Source organism: Oncorhynchus mykiss, chromosome 13 (assembly GCF_057628025.1).
Source record: "Oncorhynchus mykiss isolate SJ-2025 chromosome 13, ASM5762802v1, whole genome shotgun sequence".
NCBI classification, from domain to species: domain Eukaryota; kingdom Metazoa; phylum Chordata; class Actinopteri; order Salmoniformes; family Salmonidae; genus Oncorhynchus; species Oncorhynchus mykiss.
This window is the reverse complement of record NC_143034.1, coordinates 21,120,149-21,136,227: the sequence shown is the minus strand read 5'-3', so window position 1 is coordinate 21,136,227 and position 16,079 is coordinate 21,120,149. Positions and strand designations below refer to the sequence as shown.

The window sequence follows — 16,079 nt, the reverse complement described above, 5'->3', positions numbered from 1 at the left end:
CCAAACTAAACTACATAATGAGTCTCAGGTCCTGTTCATGTAACCTAACTACAAACTAAACAACCTAATGAGTCTCAGGTCCTGTTCATGTAACCTAACTCCAAACTAAACAACCTAATGACAGTCTCAGGTCCTGTTTATGTAACCTAACTCCAAACTAAACAACCTAATGAGTCTCAGGTCCTGTTTATGTAACCTAACTACAAACTAAACTACATAATGACAGTCTCAGGTCCTGTTCATGTAACCTAACTCCAAACTAAACTACATAATGACAGTCTCAGGTCCTGTTTATGTAACCTAACTCCAAACTAAACTACATAATGACAGTCTCAGGTCCTGTTCATGTAACCTAACTCCAAACTAAACTACATAATGAGTCTCAGGTCCTGTTTATGTAACCTAACTACAAACTAAACAACCTAATGAGTCTCAGGTCCTGTTTATGTAACCTAACTACAAACTAAACAACCTAATGACAGTCTCAGGTCCTGTTCATGTAACCTAACTCCAAACTAAACAACCTAATGAGTCTCAGGTCCTGTTCATGTAACCTAACTACAAACTAAACAACCTAATGAGTCTCAGGTCCTGTTTATGTAACCTAACTACAAACTAAACAACCTAATGACAGTCTCAGGTCCTGTTCATGTAACCAAACTCCAAACTAAACTACATAATGAGTCTCAGGTCCTGTTCATGTAACCTAACTACAAACTAAACTACATAATGAGTCTCAGGTCCTGTTTATGTAACCTAACTACAAACTAAACAACCTAATGAGTCTCAGGTCCTGTTCATGTAACCTAACTACAAACTAAACAACCTAATGAGTCTCAGGTCCTGTTCATGTAACCTAACTACAAACTAAACAACCTAATGAGTCTCAGGTCCTGTTTATGTAACCTAACTACAAACTAAACTACATAATGACAGTCTCAGGTCCTGTTTATGTAACCTAACTACAAACTAAACAACCTAATGAGTCTCAGGTCCTGTTTATGTAACCTAACTACAAACTAAACTACATAATGACAGTATCAGGTCCTGTTTATGTAACCTAACTCCAAACTAAACAACCTAATGAGTCTCAGGTCCTGTTTATGTAACCTAACTACAAACTAAACAACCTAATGAGTCTCAGGTCCTGTTTATGTAACCTAACTACAAACTAAACTACATAATGACAGTCTCAGGTCCTGTTTATGTAACCTAACTACAAACTAAACAACCTAATGAGTCTCAGGTCCTGTTTATGTAACCTAACTACAAACTAAACTACATAATGACAGTATCAGGTCCTGTTTATGTAACCTAACTCCAAACTAAACAACCTAATGAGTCTCAGGTCCTGTTTATGTAACCTAACTACAAACTAAACAACCTAATGAGTCTCAGGTCCTGTTTATGTAACCTAACTACAAACTAAACTACATAATGACAGTCTCAGGTCCTGTTTATGTAACCTAACTACAAACTAAACAACCTAATGAGTCTCAGGTCCTGTTTATGTAACCTAACTACAAACTAAACTACATAATGACAGTCTCAGGTCCTGTTCATGTAACCTAACTACAAACTAAACTACATAATGACAGTCTCAGGTCCTGTTCATGTAACCTAACTACAAACTAAACTACATAATGACAGTCTCAGGTCCTGTTCATGTAACCTAACTCCAAACTAAACAACCTAATGAGTCTCAGGTCCTGTTTATGTAACCTAACTACAAACTAAACAACCTAATGAGTCTCAGGTCCTGTTCATGTAACCTAACTACAAACTAAACAACCTAATGAGTCTCAGGTCCTGTTTATGTAACCTAACTACAAACTAAACTACATAATGACAGTCTCAGGTCCTGTTCATGTAACCAAACTCCAAACTAAACTACATAATGACAGTCTCAGGTCCTGTTCATGTAGCCTAACTCCAAACTAAACTACATAATGACAGTCTCAGGTCCTGTTTATGTAACCTAACTCCAAACTAAACAACCTAATGAGTCTCAGGTCCTGTTCATGTAACCTAACTCCAAACTAAACAACCTAATGAGTCTCAGGTCCTGTTTATGTAACCTAACTACAAACTAAACAACCTAATGAGTCTCAGGTCCTGTTTATGTAACCTAACTACAAACTAAACTACATAATGACAGTCTCAGGTCCTGTTTATGTAACCTAACTACAAACTAAACAACCTAATGAGTCTCATGTCCTGTTTATGTAACCTAACTACAAACTAAACAACCTAATGACAGTCTCAGGTCCTGTTCATGTAACCTAACTCCAAACTAAACAACCTAATGAGTCTCAGGTCCTGTTTATGTAACCTAACTACAAACTAAACTACATAATGACAGTCTCAGGTCCTGTTTATGTAACCTAACTACAAACTAAACAACCTAATGAGTCTCATGTCCTGTTCATGTAACCTAACTACAAACTAAACAACCTAATGAGTCTCAGGTCCTGTTTATGTAACCTAACTACAAACTAAACAACATAATGAGTCTCAGGTCCTGTTCATGTAACCTAACTACAAACTAAACAACCTAATGAGTCTCAGGTCCTGTTCATGTAACCTAACTCCAAACTAAACTACATAATGAGTCTCAGGTCCTGTTTATGTAACCTAACTCCAAACTAAACTACATAATGACAGTCTCAGGTCCTGTTTATGTAACCTAACTACAAACTAAACTACATAATGAGTCTCAGGTCCTGTTTATGTAACCTAACTCCAAACTAAACTACATAATGACAGTCTCAGGTCCTGTTTATGTAACCTAACTACAAACTAAACTACATAATGAGTCTCAGGTCCTGTTCATGTAACCTAACTCCAAACTAAACTACATAATGACAGTCTCAGGTCCTGTTTATGTAACCTAACTACAAACTAAACAACCTAATGAGTCTCAGGTCCTGTTCATGTAACCTAACTACAAACTAAACAACCTAATGACAGTCTCAGGTCCTGTTTATGTAACCTAACTACAAACTAAACAACCTAATGAGTCTCAGGTCCTGTTTATGTAACCTAACTACAAACTAAACTACATAATGAGTCTCAGGTCCTGTTCATGTAACCTAACTACAAACTAAACTACATAATGACAGTATCAGGTCCTGTTTATGTAACCTAACTCCAAACTAAACAACCTAATGAGTCTCAGGTCCTGTTCATGTAACCTAACTCCAAACTAAACAACCTAATGAGTCTCAGGTCCTGTTTATGTAACCTAACTCCAAACTAAACAACCTAATGAGTCTCAGGTCCTGTTCATGTAACCAAACTCCAAACTAAACTACATAATGACAGTCTCAGGTCCTGTTCATGTAACCTAACTACAAACTAAACAACCTAATGAGTCTCAGGTCCTGTTTATGTAACCTAACTACAAACTAAACAACCTAATGAGTCTCAGGTCCTGTTTATGTAACCTAACTACAAACTAAACAACCTAATGAGTCTCAGGTCCTGTTTATGTAACCTAACTACAAACTAAACAACCTAATGAGTCTCAGGTCCTGTTTATGTAACCTAACTACAAACTAAACAACCTAATGAGTCTCAGGTCCTGTTTATGTAACCTAACTACAAACTAAACTACATAATGAGTCTCAGGTCCTGTTCATGTAACCTAACTACAAACTAAACTACATAATGAGTCTCAGGTCCTGTTCATGTAACCTAACTACAAACTAAACTACATAATGACAGTCTCAGGTCCTGTTCATGTAACCTAACTACAAACTAAACAACCTAATGAGTCTCAGGTCCTGTTTATGTAACCTAACTACAAACTAAACTACATAATGAGTCTCAGGTCCTGTTCATGTAACCTAACTACAAACTAAACAACCTAATGAGTCTCAGGTCCTGTTTATGTAACCTAACTACAAACTAAACTACATAATGAGTCTCAGGTCCTGTTTATGTAACCTAACTCCAAACTAAACTACATAATGACAGTATCAGGTCCTGTTCATGTAACCTAACTCCAAACTAAACAACCTAATGAGTCTCAGGTCCTGTTCATGTAACCTAACTACAAACTAAACTACATAATGAGTCTCAGGTCCTGTTTATGTAACCTAACTACAAACTAAACAACCTAATGAGTCTCAGGTCCTGTTTATGTAACCTAACTACAAACTAAACAACCTAATGAGTCTCAGGTCCTGTTTATGTAACCTAACTACAAACTAAACAACCTAATGAGTCTCAGGTCCTGTTCATGTAACCTAACTACAAACTAAACAACCTAATGAGTCTCAGGTCCTGTTCATGTAACCTAACTCCAAACTAAACTACATAATGACAGTCTCAGGTCCTGTTTATGTAACCTAACTCCAAACTAAACAACCTAATGAGTCTCAGGTCCTGTTCATGTAACCTAACTCCAAACTAAACTACATAATGACAGTCTCAGGTCCTGTTCATGTAACCTAACTACAAACTAAACTACATAATGACAGTCTCAGGTCCTGTTCATGTAACCTAACTACAAACTAAACTACATAATGAGTCTCAGGTCCTGTTCATGTAACCTAACTACAAACTAAACTACATAATGACAGTCTCAGGTCCTGTTCATGTAACCTAACTACAAACTAAACAACCTAATGAGTCTCAGGTCCTGTTCATGTAACCTAACTCCAAACTAAACTACATAATGACAGTCTCAGGTCCTGTTTATGTAACCTAACTCCAAACTAAACAACCTAATGAGTCTCAGGTCCTGTTCATGTAACCTAACTCCAAACTAAACTACATAATGACAGTCTCAGGTCCTGTTCATGTAACCTAACTACAAACTAAACTACATAATGACAGTCTCAGGTCCTGTTCATGTAACCTAACTACAAACTAAACTACATAATGAGTCTCAGGTCCTGTTCATGTAACCTAACTACAAACTAAACTACATAATGACAGTCTCAGGTCCTGTTCATGTAACCTAACTACAAACTAAACTACATAATGACAGTCTCAGGTCCTGTTCATGTAACCTAACTACAAACTAAACTACATAATGAGTCTCAGGTCCTGTTCATGTAACCTAACTACAAACTAAACTACATAATGACAGTCTCAGGTCCTGTTTATGTAACCTAACTACAAACTAAACTACATAATGACAGTCTCAGGTCCTGTTTATGTAACCTAACTACAAACTAAACTACATAATGACAGTCTCAGGTCCTGTTTATGTAACCTAACTACAAACTAAACTACATAATGACAGTCTCAGGTCCTGTTTATGTAACCTAACTCCAAACTAAACAACCTAATGAGTCTCAGGTCCTGTTCATGTAACCTAACTCCAAACTAAACTACATAATGACAGTCTCAGGTCCTGTTCATGTAACCTAACTACAAACTAAACTACATAATGACAGTCTCAGGTCCTGTTCATGTAACCTAACTACAAACTAAACTACATAATGAGTCTCAGGTCCTGTTCATGTAACCTAACTACAAACTAAACTACATAATGACAGTCTCAGGTCCTGTTCATGTAACCTAACTCCAAACTAAACAACCTAATGAGTCTCAGGTCCTGTTCATGTAACCTAACTCCAAACTAAACAACCTAATGAGTCTCAGGTCCTGTTCATGTAACCTAACTACAAACTAAACTACATAATGACAGTCTCAGGTCCTGTTTATGTAACCAAACTCCAAACTAAACTACATAATGACAGTCTCAGGTCCTGTTTATGTAACCTAACTACAAACTAAACTACATAATGACAGTCTCAGGTCCTGTTTATGTAACCTAACTACAAACTAAACTACATAATGAGTCTCAGGTCCTGTTTATGTAACCAAACTCCAAACTAAACTACATAATGACAGTCTCAGGTCCTGTTCATGTAACCTAACTCCAAACTAAACTACATAATGAGTCTCAGGTCCTGTTTATGTAACCAAACTCCAAACTAAACTACATAATGACAGTCTCAGGTCCTGTTCATGTAACCTAACTCCAAACTAAACAACCTAATGAGTCTCAGGTCCTGTTTATGTAACCTAACTACAAACTAAACTACATAATGACAGTATCAGGTCCTGTTCATGTAACCTAACTACAAACTAAACTACATAATGAGTCTCAGGTCCTGTTCATGTAACCTAACTACAAACTAAACTACATAATGACAGTCTCAGGTCCTGTTCATGTAACCAAACTCCAAACTAAACTACATAATGACAGTCTCAGGTCCTGTTCATGTAACCTAACTACAAACTAAACTACATAATGACAGTCTCAGGTCCTGTTCATGTAACCAAACTCCAAACTAAACTACATAATGAGTCTCAGGTCCTGTTCATGTAACCTAACTACAAACTAAACTACATAATGACAGTATCAGGTCCTGTTCATGTAACCTAACTACAAACTAACTAACTAAACTAGTGAAAGATCCAATACGTAAAGAGTAAACATCACACACCATGATGTGGGCTTCCATTGGAACCTGGAAGGGGGGAGAGGGAGAGAGAGAGAGAGAGATATGGAAAAACACTCAGATGGTAACAGTTAAGGAAGGAATGCACTCTTATCATTAGTGACCTGGTCTGGGGTCTGTTGTTAGGCCCTATCAGTGCGGAAGGATTTAAATGTGTGTGCGTGGAGGGGCAGGGCGGGAATAGGGGGGGGGGGGGTGACAAGCCGATAGCCTGAAGGAATGATAACCTGGTGAGTGGTGAAGAGGGAGACTGGATTCTGATAGTCCAATTTATAAAGGCTTTTTAATTTCTTTACCAAACATGGGGAGTGCCTTATTTTGTTTGTATAAAGGATACTGGGTAGTATTTATTTAGTATTTAGTATTTTATTAGGATCCCCAATTATCTGCTGCCAAGTCAGTGGCCTCTCTCCCTGGGGCCCAAACAGGAAACAAAACACAACATAGGACTGTTGGACAATCAGAAATATTATGTATCTCTAAAGACATGGGCACCTGGTGGTTGTAGGCTGTGTAGCTATAGAGCTGGTGGTTGTAACCTATACGGCTGTGTAGCTATAGAGCTGGTGGTTGGAGCCAATAAGGCAGAGTAGCTATAGAGCTGGTGGTCGGAGCCAATGAGGCTGTGTACCTATAGAGCTGGTGGCTGTAACCTATAAGGCAGAGTAGCTATAGAGCTGGTGGTCGGAGCCAATGAGGCTGTGTACCTATAGAGCTGGTGGCTGTAACCTATAAGTCTGTGTAACAATAGAGCTGGTGGTTGTAACCTATAAGGCTGTGTAACAATAGAGCGGGTGGTTGTAACCTATAAGTCTGTGTAGCTATAGAGCTGGTGGCTGTAACCTATAAGTCTGTGTAGCTATAGAGCTGGTGGCTGTAACCTATAAGGCTGTGTAACAATAGAGCGGGTGGTTGGAGCCAATAAGGCAGAATAGCTATAGAGCTGGTGGCTGTAACCTATAAGGCTGTGTAGCTATAGAGCTGGTGGTTGGAGCCTATAAGTCTGTGTAGCTATGGAGCTGGTGATTGGAGCCAATAAGTCACAGTAGCTATAGAGCTGGTGGTTGTAACCTGTAAGTCAGAGTAGCTATAGAGCTGGTGGCTATAACCTATAAGGCTGTGTAGCTATAGAGATGATGACTGTAACCTATAAGGCTGTGTAGCTATAGAGTTGGTGGCTGTAGCCAATAAGTCAGAGTAGCTATAGAGCTGGTGGTTGTAACCTATAAGGCTGTGTAGATATAGAGCTGGTGGTTGTAACCTATAAGGCTGTGTAGCTATAGAGCTGGTGGCTGTAACCTATAAGGCTGTGTAGCTATAGAGCTGGTGGCTACAACCTATAAGCCTGTGTAGCTATAGAGCTGGTGGCTGTAACCTATAAGGCTGTGTAGCTATAGAGCTGGTGGTTGGAGCCTATAAGTCTGTGTAGCTATGGAGCTGGTGATTGGAGCCAATAAGTCAGAGTAGCTATAGAGCTGGTGATTGGAGCCAATAAGTCAGAGTAGCTATAGAGCTGGTGGTTGTAACCTATAAGGCTGTGTAGCTATAGAGATGATGACTGTAACCTATAAGGCTGTGTAGCTATAGAGTTGGTGGCTGTAGCCAATAAGTCAGAGTAGCTATAGAGCTGGTGGTTGTAACCTATAAGGCTGTGTAGCTATAGAGCTGGTGGCTGTAACCTATAAGGCTGTGTAGCTATAGAGCTGGTGGTTGTAACCTATAAGGCTGTGTAGCTATAGAGCTGGTGGCTGTAACCTATAAGGCTGTGTAGCTATAGAGCTGGTGGCTGTAACCTATAAGGCTGTGTAGCTATAGAGCTGGTGGCTGTAGCCTATAAGGCTGTGTAGCTATAGAGCTGGTGGTTGTAACCTATAAGGCTGTGTAGCTATAGAGCTGGTGGCTGTAACCTATAAGGCTGTGTAGCTATAGAGCTGGTGGCTGTAGCCTATAAGGCTGTGTAGCTATGAAGCTGGTGGCTGTAGCCTATAAGGCTGTTTTCTATACATGTAGAGCTGAAGTAGTGAAATAAATGGGCCTGACTTTTTATAGTGTTATAGGCCTGATTAAATGCCATGAGAGTTAAGGATGAAATGCCATTAGAGTTAAGGATTAAATGCAATGAGAGTTAAGGATTTTTGAGTGAGCAGTTACCGTGCGTTCTCGTCTTGACAACCATCTCCCTCTACGTAGACATTAAATATCAGGGCATAAAAAGCTTAAACGCACTTCTACTAATGAGTGAGTCAAAATGTCTGGCAGTCCAGAGGAATCTCTACCTCTGCCAGTCCAGAGAAATCATAGAAACCTCACTATGACCTCACTACCTGGATCTCATCATCGTCATGGCGACCTCCGTGTAGGGGAGAGACTGTGGTCAACCTAGAATAATCACCTCCTTCACCTCATAGCTGCCCACAACACCAGGGCTCCCAAAGCCATGGCTACATCCAAATCCCAGCTCAGAGGGAAGAGAGAAGCATGTTCAGCTGAAAGGGATCGGCATCATCCTAGTGTGTGTGTGGGCCAAAGGGCTGGAGAATTTATTTTACTAGTACATGACTTCACAGTGTTGATGTATAAAAGAAATACGAGAGAAAGAGAGAAAGAGAAAGTGGATATGGGAGGGAGAGAGAAAGAGAAAGTGGGTATGGGAGGGAGAGAGAGGGAGAGAAAGAGAAAGTGGGTATGGAGGGAGAGAGAGAAAGAGAAAGTGGGTATGGGAGGGAGAGAGAGAAAGAGAAAGTGGGTATGGGAGGGAGAGAGAGGGAGAGAAAGAGAAAATGGGTATGGGAGGGAGAGAGAGAAAGAGAAAGTGGGTATGGGAGGGAGAGAGAGAAAGAGAAAGTGGGTATGGGAGGGAGAGAGAGGGAGAGAAAGAGAAAGTGGGTATGGGAGGGAGAGAGAGAAAGAGAAAGAGAAAGTGGGTATGGGAGGGAGAGAGAGAAAGAGAAAGTGGGTATGGGAGGGAGAGAGAGGGAGAGAAAGAGAAAATGGGTATGGGAGGGAGAGAGAGAAAGAGAAAGTGGGTATGGGAGGGAGAGAGAGGGAGAGAAAGAGAAAGTGGGTATGGGAGGGAGAGAGAGGGAGAGAAAGTGGGTATGGGAGGGAGAGAGAGGGAGAGAAAGAGAAAATGGGTATGGGAGGGAGAGAGAGAAAGAGAAAGTGGGTATGGGAGGGAGAGAGAGAAAGAGAAAGTGGGTATGGGAGGGAGAGAGAGGGAGAGAAAGAGAAAGTGGGTATGGGAGGGAGAGAGAGGGAGAGAAAGAGAAAGTGGGTATGGGAGGGAAAGAGAGGGAGAGAGAGAGAAAAATAGAAGGTGGGTATGGGAGGGAAAGAGAGGGATAGAAAGAGAAAGTGGGTATGGGAGGGAAAGAGAGGGAGAGAGAGAGAAAAATATAAGGTGGGTATGGGAGGGAAAGAGAGGGAGAGAAAGAGAAAGTGGGTATGGGAGGGAAAGAGAGGGAGAGAAAGAGAAAATGGGTATGGGAGGGAGAGAGAGGGAGAGAAAGAGAAAAGGAGACTGCATTTCCTCAGCCCAACACTCACCAGCCCTGCCTGTCTGTTAGATCACTCATCCGCCCCACATGAGACAGACACCATCATCCCACGGAGGCCCTATGATGTTCAAGGCCTCTGTCTGCTTTCAGTCACAGGACAGGCAATCACAGGGTATTAGTCTGTAATGACCCCCTGATAGGGACACACTCCCACACCACAGCAGCACAGGAAGTGATTTGGTGGTGATGACGCAGACAGACACACAAACACTAGAGAGACACACATGGGGACACACACAAGCATGCACGTAAACATGGACACACACATGAGCCATTTCACTGCACCTTTCTTGTGTGTGTGTGTGTGTGTGGGGGGGGGGGGGGGGGGGTGATGTCTTAATTTCCCCAAGGTCTCGGAATAAGTTTGAAACGCCTAGTGTAAGTGAGGACTGGGAGACTGTATATTCTTCAGGTTAGGTTCTACTCTATGTGTTCTGTCCCGTGTGCTGGTAAGGACACAGATGACAGACAGGTTCCAGTTGAGGTGGTTTAATAATGCTGAATAAACAGGCCCGGAACAGCACCGCACAGTGTATGTAGTATAGATGGGATAAGGCACTGAATTGTCTGGCAACTTGCTTCAACCAAAGTGTGTGTGTGTGTGTGTGTGTGTGTGTGTGTGTGTGTGTGTGTGTGTGTGTGTGTAAAGGGCTATAACATAATGGGCTATAACATAATGCTATACAGGACCATACAGTGCAATACAACATGACTGTACTCATTTGAGATCAAAGGGGTGCCCCTGCACGTGTACTACAAAGCATAGCACCATCATCTTCAGTACTGGGCTACAACTGCACAATGAACTGGAATACCTCTAAACAAGGAAATACAATGTAATACCCATGTAAATCAAATCAAAGTGTATTTGGCACGTGCACCGAATACAACACCTTACAGTGAAATGCTAACTTACAGGCCCTAACCAACAGTGCGATTTTTAATTTTAAAAATGTAATTAGGTGAACAATTAGATAAGTAAAGAAATAAAAACAACAGTAAAAAAACAGTAAAAAATAACAGTAGAGAGACTATATACAGTAGAGAGGCAATAACAGTAGTGAGGCTATATACAGTAGCGAGGCTATAACAGTAGTGAGGCTATATACAGTAGAGAGGCAATAACAGTAGCGAGGCTATATACAGTAGAGAGGCAATAACAGTAGAGAGACTATATACAGTAGAGGCAATAACAGTAGTGAGGCTATATACAGTAGAGAGGCAATAACAGTAGTTAGGCAATAACAGTAGTGAGGCTATATACAGTAGAGAGGCAATAACAGTAGTGAGGCTATATACAGTAGAGAGACTATATACAGTAGAGAGGCTATAACAGTAGAGAGGCTATATACAGTAGAGAGGCAATAACAGTAGTGAGGCTATATACAGTAGAGAGGCAATAACAGTAGTGAGGCTATATACAGTAGAGAGGCAATAACAGTAGTGAGGCTATATACAGTAGAGAGGCAATAACAGTAGTGAGGCTATATACAGTAGAGAGGCAATAACAGTAGTGAGGCTATATACAGTAGAGAGGCAATAACAGTAGTGAGGCTATATACAGTAGAGAGGCAATAACAGTAGTGAGGCTATATACAGTAGAGAGGCAATAACAGTAGAGAGGCTATATACAGTAGAGAGGCAATAACAGTAGTGAGGCTATATACAGTAGAGAGGCAATAACAGTAGTGAGGCTATATACAGTAGAGAGGCTATATACAGTAGTGAGGCTATATACAGTAGAGAGGCAATAACAGTAGTGAGGCTATATACAGTAGAGAGGCAATAACAGTAGTTAGGCTATAACAGTAGTGAGGCTATATACAGTAGAGAGGCAATAACAGTAGTGAGGCTATATACAGTAGAGAGGCAATAACAGTAGTGAGGCTATATACAGTAGAGAGGCAATAACAGTAGTGAGGCTATATACAGTAGAGGCAATAACAGTAGTGAGGCTATATACAGTAGAGAGGCAATAACAGTAGTGAGGCTATATACAGTAGAGAGGCTATATACAGTAGCGAGGATATATATAGTAGTGAGGCTATATACAGTAGTGAGGCTATATACAGTAGTGAGGCTATAACAGTAGTGAGGCTATAACAGTAGCGAGGCGATATACAGTAGAGGCTACATACATTAGCGAGGATATATATAGTAGTGAGGCTATATACAGTAGTGAGGCTATATACAGTAGCAAGGCTATAACAGTAGTGAGGCTATATACAGTAGAGAGGCAATAACAGTAGTGAGGCTATATACAGTAGAGAGGCAATAACAGTAGTGAGGCTATATACAGTAGAGAGGCAATAACAGTAGTGAGGCTATATACAGTAGAGAGGCAATAACAGTAGTGAGGCTATATACAGTAGAGAGGCAATAACAGTAGTGAGGCTATATACAGTAGAGAGGCAATAACAGTAGTGAGGCTATATACAGTAGAGAGGCAATAACAGTAGAGAGGCTATATACAGTAGAGAGGCAATAACAGTAGTGAGGCTATATACAGTAGAGAGGCAATAACAGTAGTGAGGCTATATACAGTAGAGAGGCAATAACAGTAGAGAGACTATATACAGTAGAGGCAATAACAGTAGTGAGGCTATATACAGTAGAGAGGCAATAACAGTAGTTAGGCAATAACAGTAGTGAGGCTATATACAGTAGAGAGGCAATAACAGTAGTGAGGCTATATACAGTAGAGAGACTATATACAGTAGAGAGGCTATAACAGTAGAGAGGCTATATACAGTAGAGAGGCAATAACAGTAGTGAGGCTATATACAGTAGAGAGGCAATAACAGTAGTGAGGCTATATACAGTAGAGAGGCAATAACAGTAGTGAGGCTATATACAGTAGAGAGGCAATAACAGTAGTGAGGCTATATACAGTAGAGAGGCAATAACAGTAGTGAGGCTATATACAGTAGAGAGGCAATAACAGTAGTGAGGCTATATACAGTAGAGAGGCAATAACAGTAGTGAGGCTATATACAGTAGAGAGGCAATAACAGTAGAGAGGCTATATACAGTAGAGAGGCAATAACAGTAGTGAGGCTATATACAGTAGAGAGGCAATAACAGTAGTGAGGCTATATACAGTAGAGAGGCTATATACAGTAGTGAGGCTATATACAGTAGTGAGGCTATATACAGTAGAGAGTCAATAACAGTAGTGAGGCTATATACAGTAGAGAGGCAATAACAGTAGTTAGGCTATAACAGTAGTGAGGCTATATACAGTAGAGAGGCAATAACAGTAGTGAGGCTATATACAGTAGAGAGGCAATAACAGTAGTGAGGCTATATACAGTAGAGAGGCAATAACAGTAGTGAGGCTATATACAGTAGAGAGGCAATAACAGTAGTGAGGCTATATACAGTAGAGGCAATAACAGTAGTGAGGCTATATACAGTAGAGAGGCAATAACAGTAGTGAGGCTATATACAGTAGAGAGGCTATATACAGTAGCGAGGATATATATAGTAGTGAGGCTATATACAGTAGTGAGGCTATATACAGTAGTGAGGCTATAACAGTAGTGAGACTATAACAGTAGCGAGGCGATATACAGTAGAGGCTATATACATTAGCGAGGATATATATAGTAGTGAGGCTATATACAGTAGTGAGGCTATATACAGTAGCAAGGCTATAACAGTAGTAAGGCTATAACAGTAGCGAGGCTATATACAGTAGAGAGGCTATATACAGTACCGAGGATATATATAGTAGTGAGGCTATAACAGTAGTGAGGCTATATACAGTAGAGAGGCAATAACAGTAGTGAGGCTATATACAGTAGAGAGGCAATAACAGTAGTGAGGCTATATACAGTAGAGAGGCAATAACAGTAGTGAGGCTATATAGAGTAGAGAGGCAATAACAGTAGTGAGGCTATATACAGTAGAGAGGCAATAACAGTAGTGAGGCTATATACAGTAGAGAGGCAATAACAGTAGTGAGGCTATATACAGTAGAGAGGCAATAACAGTAGTGAGGCTATATACAGTAGAGAGGCAATAACAGTAGTGAGGCTATATACAGTAGAGAGGCTCTATACAGTAACGAGGATATATATAGTAGTGAGGCTATATACAGCAGTGAGGCTATAACAGTAGTGAGGCTATATACAGTAGAGAGGCTATATACAGTAGCGAGGATATATATAGTAGTGAGGCTATAACAGTAGTGAGTCTATATACAGTAGTGAGGCTATAACAGTAGCGAGGCTATATACAGTAGAGTCTATATACATTAGCGAGGATATATATAGTAGTGAGGCTATAAACAGTAGTGAGGCTATATACATTAGCAAGGCTGTAACAGTAGTAAGGCTATAACAGTAGCGAGGCTATATACAGTAGAGAGGCTATATACAGTAGCGAGGATATATATAGTAGTGAGGCTATAACAGTAGTGAGGCTATATACAGTAGAGAGGCAATAACAGTAGTGAGGCTATATACAGTAGAGAGGCAATAACAGTAGCGAGGCTATATACAGTAGAGAGGCAATAACAGTAGTGAGGCTATATACAGTAGAGAGGCAATAACAGTAGTGAGGCTACATACAGTAGAGAGGCTCTATACAATAACGAGGATATATATAGTAGTGAGGCTATAACAGTAGTGAGGCTATATACAGTAGAGAGGCTATAACAGTAGAGAGGCTATATACAGTAGAGAGGATATATACAGTAGAGAGGATATATATAGTAGTGAGGCTATATACAGTAGTGAGGCTATATACAGTAGTGAGGCTATTACAGTAGTGAGGCTATAACAGTAGCGAGGCTATATACAGTAGAAGCTATATACAGTAGCGAGGATATATATAGTAGTGAGGCTATATACAGTAGCGAGGCTATAACAGTAGTAAGTCTATAACAGTAGCGAAGCTATATACAGTAGAGAGGCTATATACAATAGCGAGGATATATATAGTAGTGAGGCTATAACAGTAGTGAGGCTATATACAGTAGCGAGGCTATAACAGTATAGAGGCGATATACAGTAGCGAGGATATATACAGTAGCGAGGCTATAACAGTAACGAGGCTATATACAGTAGCGAGGCTGCATACAGTAGCGAGGCTATAACAGTAGTGAGGCTATAACAGTAGTGAGGCTATATACAGTAGTGAGGCTATAACAGTAGCGAGGCTATATACAGTAGTGAGGCTATAACAGTAGTGAGGCTATAACAGTAGTGAGGCTATAACAGTAGTGAGGCTATATACAGTAGTGAGGCTATAACAGTAGTGAGGCTATATACAGTAGCGAGGCTATAACAGTAGTGAGGCTATAACAGTAGTGAGGCTATAACAGTAGGGAGGCTATATACAGTAGTGAGGCTATAACAGTAGTGAGGCTATATACAGTAGCGAGGCTATATACAGTAGTGAGGCTATAACAGTAGTGAGGCTATAACAGTAGTGAGGCTATATACAGTAGCGAGGCTATAATAGTAGTGAGGCTATAACAGTAGTGACCACCGTAGTCTCTGTGCAGACCACCATAGACTCTGTGCCCAAGAACACTAAGGCAACCTGTCTAAATGACTACAGATCCGTAGCACTCACATCCGTAACCATGAAGTGCTTTGAAAGGCTGGTAATGGCTCACATTAACACCATTATCCCAGAAACCCTAGACACACTCCCATTGGCATACCGCCCAAACAGATCCACAGATGATGCAATCTCTATTGCACTCCACAATGCCCTTTCCCACCTGGACAAAAGGAACGCCTACGTGAGAATGCTATTAATTTATTACAGCTCAGCATTCAACACCATAGTGCCCTTAAAACTCATCACTAAGCTAAAGATCCTGGGACTAAACACCTCCCTCTGCAACTGGATCCTGGACTTCCTGACGGGCCGCCCCCAGGTGGTGAGGGTAGTTAGCAACACATCTGCTATGCTGATCCTCAACACTGGAGCCCCTCAGGGGTGCGTGCTCAGTCCCCTCCTGTGCTCCCTATTCACCCACGACTGCGTGGCCAGGCACGACTCCAACACCTTCATTAAGTTTGCA

General features: G+C 40.7%; 1 long non-coding RNA gene across 1 annotated transcript in view; it reads right to left on the bottom strand.

Moving 5' to 3' along the window:
- Positions 1-16,079, bottom strand: part of LOC149978765 (uncharacterized) — a 42,383-nt gene that overhangs the window by 25,576 nt on the left and 728 nt on the right. The gene's annotated exons all lie outside the window — the stretch shown is intronic.